Below are 9,221 nucleotides of genomic sequence, written 5' to 3'. Positions count from 1 at the left end.
CTTTGCGAAGTGCTTAGGTTAGTTAGACCGCTTTAGCGCTTGCTCTAGGTGAACCCTAGTTAGTTGAGTGAGTTTTGTAAAACCACACAACCCCTCGGCTCTTGCGTGAGTCGTTGTAATTGTACCGAGTGGGGCGAGAGTCTTGCGAGACCGTGACAACCGCGTTTGTGTCACGGCCGCCACCGTGTACCGGAGGGAACGAGGCCCGCGGCGTTTCGGCCGGAAGCTCGATAGTGGAGACGGCGGGGAGCGTCCGAGAGGAGCCGGAAGCGGAGCACCACTTGCGCGTGGAGAAGGCCCGTGGCTCTCTACGGAGTTACTCGACCGTGGTGCTTGGCCCTCGCGTGGGCTTCCCTTTGCGTAGGGGCACCAACGAGGATTAGTCGGAACCTTGCGTGGTTCCGGATACCTCGGTAAAAATACCGGCGTCATCCACGAGAGTTTGCTTCTCTACTTAGCTCTTTACATTCCGCATTTATATTAAGCATTTAAGTTTCAATCTTATTGTCATACTTATTTAGTGTAGATTGAAACTTAGCCTTTGCGGTAGAGATAGCAACACTTAGACAAAACCGAGTTTGCACATTCTAGTTTTGATTATTTGCATAGGTTTTGCTTTAGGGATTTAATTGTGGCCTAGTTTAGTAAAAGTTTTAGAAGTCCTAATTCACCTCCCCCCCTCTTAGGCGTCACCCGTTTCCTACATTGTGTTAGCCATTGACTACAGTATTTGCAGAGTTCCTCGAAACATGCATTTAGAGTAGAAGCAACAAATAAAGCATGAATTTTTTTAAAAATGCATAAACAAGTCCTAGGCATCACTTATACACTGCTCCAAAACCCCCATGGCCAATGCAATTCAACATGTAAAAGTTTTGTGTGGCAGCCTTCAATCCGTTTAGGGAGAATACATGTACATCATTTCAGGTCTTGATAATAAATGACCTACACTTTTATTAGAGTTGCATCATCAGTTGTTGTTAAGCAAAAGAACTCAGACATGAAAGATATGACAACCCAAAATATGACGAGAGCACTGGAGACGTTACAGCAGATCCAGGAAACGCTAGCCGAGATCAAGGAGGGGGGATTCACCTTGCTACTGGTGAAGAGGAGCTCCTCACCGCGATTGTTCCTCCATGTGTCGATCTGACCGCCGTATAGGCTCATCTGCAAAGTAAATCTAGATCCGGGGCAATGGGAGGAAGACACTGAGGCGTGGGGGGTTGTGCGGCCAAAAAGGGGGCGTGCGGTGCAGAGGAGACAACCGTTGTGGCAGCACCACGGAGGCGACACAAAATTGAGAAGGTGTGCTGGGAGCCGACGATAGGATGTCACGGCGGGCGACAGAGATTTGTGCTGCAGCGACGGGAGGAGGGAGGGAGGAGGCGAGCGGGGCGATGGGATCCGAAGTCCGAAGGAGCAGCACGAGATGGAGGAGGGATGGAGGGCTGGAGCAGGGGCAGTGGTCACGGGATTGAAGGTCGTCTCTTTTGGCGTGGATGGAAGGAGACGTCGATGTATACGTGACGATGGAAGGAGCCGCCGAGGTTGGAAGGCGGGGGCTCGATCCTTGCTTTGTCGTAGGCGAGATTCGTGGCCGCGGGCGTGGTCGGCGAGGACGACAGAGGCAAGGATGGAAGGGTGCGGCATGCACGGCGGCGAAAATGGTGGAGGTGCGGGCTGGCGCGTGGTGCGGGAGGTCGCGGGCGAGAGGCGGTGGCGGGGGCAAGAAGGTGTGGATCCTTGGGAGGTGGTGTCGCGAGCACGGCGGCGAAAATGGTGGAGGTACGACGCGAAAATCTTGGAAGGCGGAGGCGGAGGCGCGACCACCATCCGGGATCGAAGCGGAGCGGAGGATGTCAGGGTGGAGGCAGAACACCTGGTGTGGACGCCTACGCTCCTTTCTTAAGGAGTAGTAGAGATGTCGATTTGCTTGCCTTCTTGCTTCCAACTTTTATTCGTTGTTTAATGTCCTTTTCCTTTTTCTTGCTGACCAGCGCATATGTGTCGCATAAGTCCGTGAGGGACACAACCTTGGTGGCTAGAGCGGTGCATCTGTCTCCCTAGGCCTTCGTGTCGCCACCGCCGTGAGGTACGCCCCCTCTGGCTGTCGGGTTTTTCTACTGGGTGGTACGTCGTCCCCATCCCCATGGTGGCATTGTCGTCCCAGGTCGTTCCAAGGGAGACGAGCGTGGCCATCCCGGAGATGGTTCTTATCGACTCATCGTCATCCTCATCTGTCCTAGGGAAGCACCTGGAGACCGCGCGCAGTTGCCCCTGGTGTGTCCTCACAGAGCAATCATCTGCTCTGACCTTGCCTCTTCCTGCCCTTGCCCCTCCGCCGATCATTGTCACAGGGGTCGCTTGCAGCCTAGAGGTGGGCTGCCAGCCCCTGGGTCCGTCCATCTTTAGGAGCAAATAACGCCGACCATGGTCGCCGGCGGATCCATGTTGCCTGTGGGGTTTGTGAAGGGCGACAAAGCAGAGGCGGAGGAGTGGCGACGACTTGAGTCGACCCCGCTTTGGGCTGACGTGATTCTAGAAACCATTGAGTGCATGCTTAGTGGTTTCGAGATGCGATCTCGATTGCCCAAGCGTCGGTGACGGGGGACTTTGTCCCCTTCGGACGGGTAAGTGCTTCCTTCGTGATCGTTCTTTTTGCGAACTTTTGTTCATTCTAAATTGTTTGCTTGGTCTATTTACCCAGCACCTTCTCGCACGATCGGAGGCTCGGTGGAGGCACTGCAAACGGCACAGGTGGGGATAGAGTTGCTCCGCGCGGGTGCTGTCTACACTGAAGAGGAAGAACGCGAGCTTGTCGTCCCCCATTTAGAAATATACCATCTTCGAGGCGAGACATCATCCTTGCATGCGAAGTGCGATGGGGCTCGTGGCAATGCAGATCGCCTTTGAAACTAGGGTTCCCAACTCGGAGAGGCACTCCGCAGAGTAAAGTGTCATGCTGGGCTAGCCGAGTCATCTTCATGGGAGGCAAAGGTTCGTCTGGTGCAAGCAGTCTCAAAACTTGTGATGGAGCGCGACGCGACCAGAGGTTAGCCCCCTTTCTTACCCATACCTCTTCACCATTTGCCACCTCTGACTGCCTCACGCTCTTATTCTCGCAGAGGTCCGCAAAATTCTCACTCAAGCGCGGGATACGAAGGTCGCGGAGGATGAAGCGAAGGCTACAGCCACGGAGAATACATGCAAGCTCTTGCTTGCTCGCGAAAATGCCGTTGCTGCGGGGCACCGGGCGGATGCCCTTCTCTCGGAAAGGAGCACCAAACTCCAAGTGATTCGTCTGGTTGTTAGCATGGTGTGCGCCCATCTCTCTCCTCTGTTGTCGACTGAGGCGCCTCTGGTTGATCGCCTCTGGGAGCTGCCCGATTGTGTGGAGAGCGCACCGTCGCCGAGGGCATTTGTCGAGGGGTGGAATCGGCCTTGGCCAGATGGTCTCTCACTTTGACGAGATCGACGTCACCATTATCGCCGAGGGCTAAGCCAGTGTCCGGAGCGACAAGTAATTGGACGTTATCGAAGACCAGGTCCACCCCCACGCTCAGTCAATCATGAGCCAAGTTGACGTCAGGTCCCTCCTAATCAGCCCCTCGACACTGGAGCTTCCCGCCAATGGTCTAACTGCTCCTATTTAGACGATGCCCGCTGGGATTCATGTATTGAACCTCTACATGGTGCATTTTGTGTATATGATAACACTTTTTTCCATGTAGACAATAGCTTTGACACGCATTTATAACTTTTCACTGATTTTGGGGGAACGTACACGACTGCGCCTTGCCTACATGGCTAGTTTCTTTCTTCTTTCTAGACTCCGTTGCCGAAAAACCCTTGCGTTCTGTGCCTGTGCCCATGCCTCCCTATCCATTAACATGCACACGCTTGGGGACATCGGTGGTGCTTGGAGTCGTCTTAGGGTCTCCTCCTTGCTTCACGGGCCCGACGGCATCAGGGCCGACCACGGTCGCATAAGTGGTGCCTGGCCCGATGCCTCTCTGAGATTCAGCAAGCGTTGGGATTAGCTCGGAGTTGTCTCGTTCGCAGGTGTACGCCGCCTTGAATGAAGCAGTGGCCGTGAAGACTCCGCACAACCCTGACATCTTCAACTTTAGGTATATATAGTTGGTATGGCCATGAACTTGGCATAGCATGGTCTCTCAAGGATAGCGTTGTATCATCTCGGGAAGTCCACCGCCTCAAATTGTAGTCGTTCGGTGTGGAAGTTGGCAAGATCCTCGAATGTGATGGGCAAAGTGATCTACCCTAGAGGGTAGGCCTGATGGCCTGGGATGATGCCATGGAATGGCATCGATCTAGGGCGCAGTGTTAAGCGCGCGATGCCCAAACCGTCGAAGGTCTCGATGTACATGATATCGAGACGGTTCCCCCGTCCATCAAAACCTTGGTGAGGTGCTTTGAGCCTACGATTGGCTCGACGATGAGGGGGTAGGTCTCGAGATGCGGGATCACGTCGGGGTGGTCGCGGCGGTCGAAGACGATCGAGAATTTTGACCACCAGACGTATCACGGGACGACAGACCTCACTGCGAACACTTCTCGTCGGGCCGCCTTGTGGTGGCATTTGTCATCGTACGCTTCTCCCTCGCCGAAGATCATGAGGCATCCCGTGGTTTTGGGGAAGTCTTTAGTGGGGGTCTCTTGTTCTGCCAGCTTTGTTGGCTCTTCTGCTTCGCCTTCTTGGCTGATGGCTTGGAGATGAATCTCTTTAGGAGTTCGCACTTCCGAAGTTTGTGGCGGACGAAGGAGATTCTTACACGGTGAATCCATCAACTTCTAAAAATGGTCGTTGTTGTTCTTCACCGGTGGCCTAGGTGGTCGGTCCATGGCAGCGACTCCTCCTTCCTCGGTGCATGCGGGGTGGTAGTTCCTATGATGTCTGTTGGGGTGCTCCCATTGATCCCTCCTTTCGTCGTTGGGCTCGCCGGCATCGCGCGGGCTTTTTCCCTTGCGGAAAATTGCCTCGACCGCGCCTTCCCCGTCAGCGAACTTGGTTGCAATGTCAAAGAGGTCGGTGGTCGTCTTTGATCGCCTCCATCCAAGCTCATGGACTAGGGCCTCATTGGTTGTGCCGTAGGTGAAGGCACTCACCACGTCAGCGTCGGTGGCATCTGGGAGTTCGTTCATTTTCTGTCAGAACCTTTGGATGTAGTCCCAGAGGCTCTCACTGCTCTTTTGGGTGAACCTCTTGAGGTCCCAGGAGCTTCTAGGGCACTTGTAGGTGCCCTGGAAGGTCACAACGAAGTTCCTTCAAAGGTTGGCCCAGTCAAGTATGGTGCTGGCTGGCAAATGCTCAAGCTAGGCCCTCACCCCTTCTGCGAGGTGGACGTGGATGAACTGGATGACTAAAAGGTCATCCATGATCCCTGCCATGTGGCACGCAAGGCGGTAGTCTTCTAGCCACACACGCGGGGGTCGTGGAACCATCATTCTTGGAAATGTTAGCTGGCACGCATACCTTCGACTAGAACTGCGCCTTTCTGATTTCACGCCTAAAGGTGTGTGGTCCCGACCCAGGTGAACTCGGGCTGCACGCGCGCCTTGTTTCACACGGTTGCTTGAATTCTTCATGTTCCCAACACCTATTATCGAGGATGTGCAGGCATCGTGAATCCCTCCGGTGCGGTGCTTTATGTGGATGTGTGTCGGAGTAGACTGGGAGGCTACCGCACCCTTGCTCCAGGATAAGGTCGTGTGTGTGTGCCACGACTCTCCGTGCCGGTGTGTTGCCACCGATCGACCTTGGCTTGTTGTACCGTGACTCTCTCTACCAAGTTGCGAAGGTGAAAGTCGCCTAGAGGGGGGGTGAATAGGGCGAAACTGAAATTTACAAATATAAACACAACTACAAGCCGGGGTTAGCGTTAGTAATAAAGAAACGAGTCCACGAGAGAGGGTGCAAAACAAATCCCAAGCGAATAAGCAAGTGAGACACGGAGATTTGTTTTACCGAGGTTCGGTTCTTGCAAACCTACTCCCCGTTAGGGAGGCCACAAAGGCCGGGTCTCTTTCAACCCTCCCCTCTCTCAAACGATCCACGGATCGAATGAGCTTTCTCTTCTCAATCACTTGGAACACAAAGTTCCCACAAGGACCACCACAAGTTTGGTGTCTCTTGCCTCAATTTACAAGTGAGTTTGATCGCAATGAAAGAATCAAGAAGGAAGAAAGCAATCCAAGCGCAAGAGCTCGAAAGAACACAAGCAAATCACTCTCTCTAGTCACTATGGCGTTGTGGGGAATTTGGAGAGGATTTGATCTATTTGGTGTGTCTAGAATTGAATGCTAGAGCTCTTGTAGTAGTTGGGAAGTGGAAAGCTTGGATGCAATGAATGGTGGGGTGGTTGGGGTATTTATAGCCCCAACCACCAAAAGTGGCAGTTGGGAAGCTGTCTGTTCGATGGCACACCGGACAGTCCGGTGCACACCGGACAGTCTGGTGCCCCTGCCACGTCATCACTGCCGTTGGATTCTAGCCGTTGAAGCTTCTGACTTGTGGGCCCGCCTGGGTGTCCGGTGCACACCGGACATCTACTGTTCCTTGTCCGGTGTGCCGGAATGGGCGCGCCTGACATCTGCGCGCGCAGAGCGCGCATTAAATGCGCGGCAGAGAGCCGTTAGCGCGGAGATAGCCGTTGCTCCGGAGTCGCACCGGACAGTCCGGTGCACACCGGACAGTCCGGTGAATTATAGCGGACTAGCCGTTGGAGTTTCCCGAAGCTGGCGAGTTCCTGAGGCCGACCTCCCTTGGCGCACCGGACACTGTCCGGTGAATTATAGTGGAGTCGCCTCTGGAAATTCCCGAAGGTGGCGAGTTGGCGTTGGAGTCCTCTGGTGCACCGGACATGTCCGGTGGTGCACCGGACACTGTCCGGTGGCACACCGGACAGTCCGGTGCGCCAGACCAGAGGTGCCTTCGGTTGGCCCTATGCTCTTTTGTTGAATCCAAAAACTTGGTCTTTTTATTGGCTGAGTGTGAACCTTTAGCACCTGTATAACTTATGCACTAGAGCAAACTAGTTAGTCCAAGGATTTGCGTTGGGCAATTCAACCACCAAAATTATATAGGAACTAGGTGTAAGCCTAATTCCCTTTCAATCTCCCCCTTTTTGGTGATTGATGCCAACACAAACCAAAGCAAATATAGAAGTGCATAATTGAACTAGTTTGCATAATGTAAGTGTAAAGGTTGCTTGGAATTGAGCCAATATAACTACTTACAAGATATGCATGGAATGTTTCTTTCTTATTTAACATTTTGGACCACGCTTGCACCACATGTTTTGTTTTTGCAAACTCTTTTGTAAATCCTTTTCAAAGTTCTTTTGCAAATAGTCAAAGGTAAATGAATAAGATTTTGCAAAGCATTTTCAAGATTTGAAATTTTCTCCCCCGGTTTCAAATGCTTTTCCTTTGACTAAACAAAACTCCCCCTAAATGAGATCCTCCTCTTAGTGTTCAAGAGGGTTTTGATATATCATTTTGAAATACTATTTTCTCCCCCTTTTGAACACAATAGTTTGTCAATTGAAAATATTCAACACTAAGTTTTTGAATTTTTGAATTTGGTGGTGGTGCGGTCCTTTTGCTTTGGGCTCACTTCTCCCCCTTTTTGGCATGAATCGCCAAAAACGGAATCATTAGAGCCCTCGAAGTGCTATCTTCCTCTTTGGTCATAAATAAATGAGTTAAGATTATACCAAAGGAGAAGTCCCTTTGCTTGGTGCTCATGTTTTCTCCCCCTAGAGCGGAGAGTTGCTTGGAGCGACGGCGAATGATGAATGACGTAGTGGAAGCCTTTGTCTTCGCCGAAGACTCCAATTCCCTTTCAACACACCTATGACTTGGTTTGAAATAGACTTGAAAACACATTAGTCATAGCATATGAAAGATATATGATCAAAGGTATATAAATGAGCTATGTGTGCAATCTAACAAAAGAAATTGCGCGAATCAAGAATATTGAGCTCATGCCTAAGTTTGTTAAAAGATTGTTCATCAAGAGGCTTGGTAAAGATATCGGCTAATTGATCTTTAGTATTAATGTAAGAAATCTCGATATCTCCCTTTTGTTGGTGATCCCTAAGAAAATGATACCGAATGGCTATATGCTTAGTGCGGCTATGCTCGACGGGATTGTCGGCCATTTTGATTGCACTCTCATTATCACATAGCAAAGGAACTTTGGTTAATTTGTAACCGTAGTCCCGCAGGGTTTGCCTCATCCAAAGCAATTGCGCGCAACAATGACCTGCGGCAATGTACTCGGCTTCGGCGGTGGAAAGAGCGACGGAATTTTGCTTCTTTGAAGCCCAAGACACCAAGGATCTTCCCAAGAACTGGCAAGTCCCCGATGTGCTCTTCCTATTGATTTTACACCCCGCCCAATCGGCATCCGAATAACCAATCAAATCAAATGTGGATCCCCTAGGATACCAAAGCCCAAACTTAGGAGTATAAGCCAAATATCTCAAGATTCGTTTCACGGCCGTAAGGTGAGCTTCCTTAGGGTCGGCTTGGAATCTTGCACACATGCATACGGAAAGCATAATATCCGGTCGAGATGCACATAAATAGAGTAAAGAACCTATCATCGACCGGTATACCTTTTGATCCACGGACTTACCTCCCGTGTCGAGGTCGAGATGCCCATTGGTTCGCATGGGTGTCTTGATGGGCTTGGCATCCTTCATCCCAAACTTGCTTAGAATATCTTGAGTGTACTTTGTTTGGCTTAGGAAGGTGCCCTCTTGGAGTTGCTTGACTTGGAATCCTAGAAAATACTTCAACTCCCCCATCATAGACATCTCGAATTTCTGTGTCATGATCCTACTAAACTCCTCACATGTAGACTCGTTAGTAGACCCAAATATAATATCATCAACATAAATTTGGCATACAAACAAGTCATTCTCAAGTGTTTTAGTAAAGAGTGTAGGATCGGCTTTTCCGACTTTGAATCCATTTGCAATAAGGAAATCTCTAAGGCATTCATACCATGCTCTTGGGGCTTGCTTGAGCCCATAAAGCGCCTTAGAGAGCTTATAGACATGGTTAGGATACTTACTGTCTTCGAAGCCGGGAGGTTGCTCAACATAGACCTCTTCCTTGATTGGTCCATTGAGGAAGGCACTTTTCACGTCCATTTGATAAAGCTTAAAGCCATGGTAAGTAGCATAGGC

General features: G+C 51.0%; 1 long non-coding RNA gene across 1 annotated transcript; it reads left to right on the top strand.

The window, feature by feature from the left end:
- The first annotated feature begins 2,169 nt into the window (after positions 1-2,169).
- On the top strand, positions 2,170-3,729 carry LOC103637715 (uncharacterized). Its single transcript, XR_558301.3, has 3 exons — positions 2,170-2,633; positions 2,711-3,055; positions 3,129-3,729. It is a non-coding gene; the product is annotated as an uncharacterized lncRNA (long non-coding RNA).
- The last annotated feature ends 5,492 nt before the right edge of the window (positions 3,730-9,221 follow it).

The sequence above is a fragment of the Zea mays genome, chromosome 1 (assembly GCF_902167145.1).
Source record: "Zea mays cultivar B73 chromosome 1, Zm-B73-REFERENCE-NAM-5.0, whole genome shotgun sequence".
In the NCBI taxonomy this organism is placed as follows: Eukaryota; Viridiplantae; Streptophyta; class Magnoliopsida; order Poales; family Poaceae; genus Zea; species Zea mays.
Note: the sequence above shows the minus strand (reverse complement) of the source record. Positions and strands in the feature narration are given on the sequence as shown.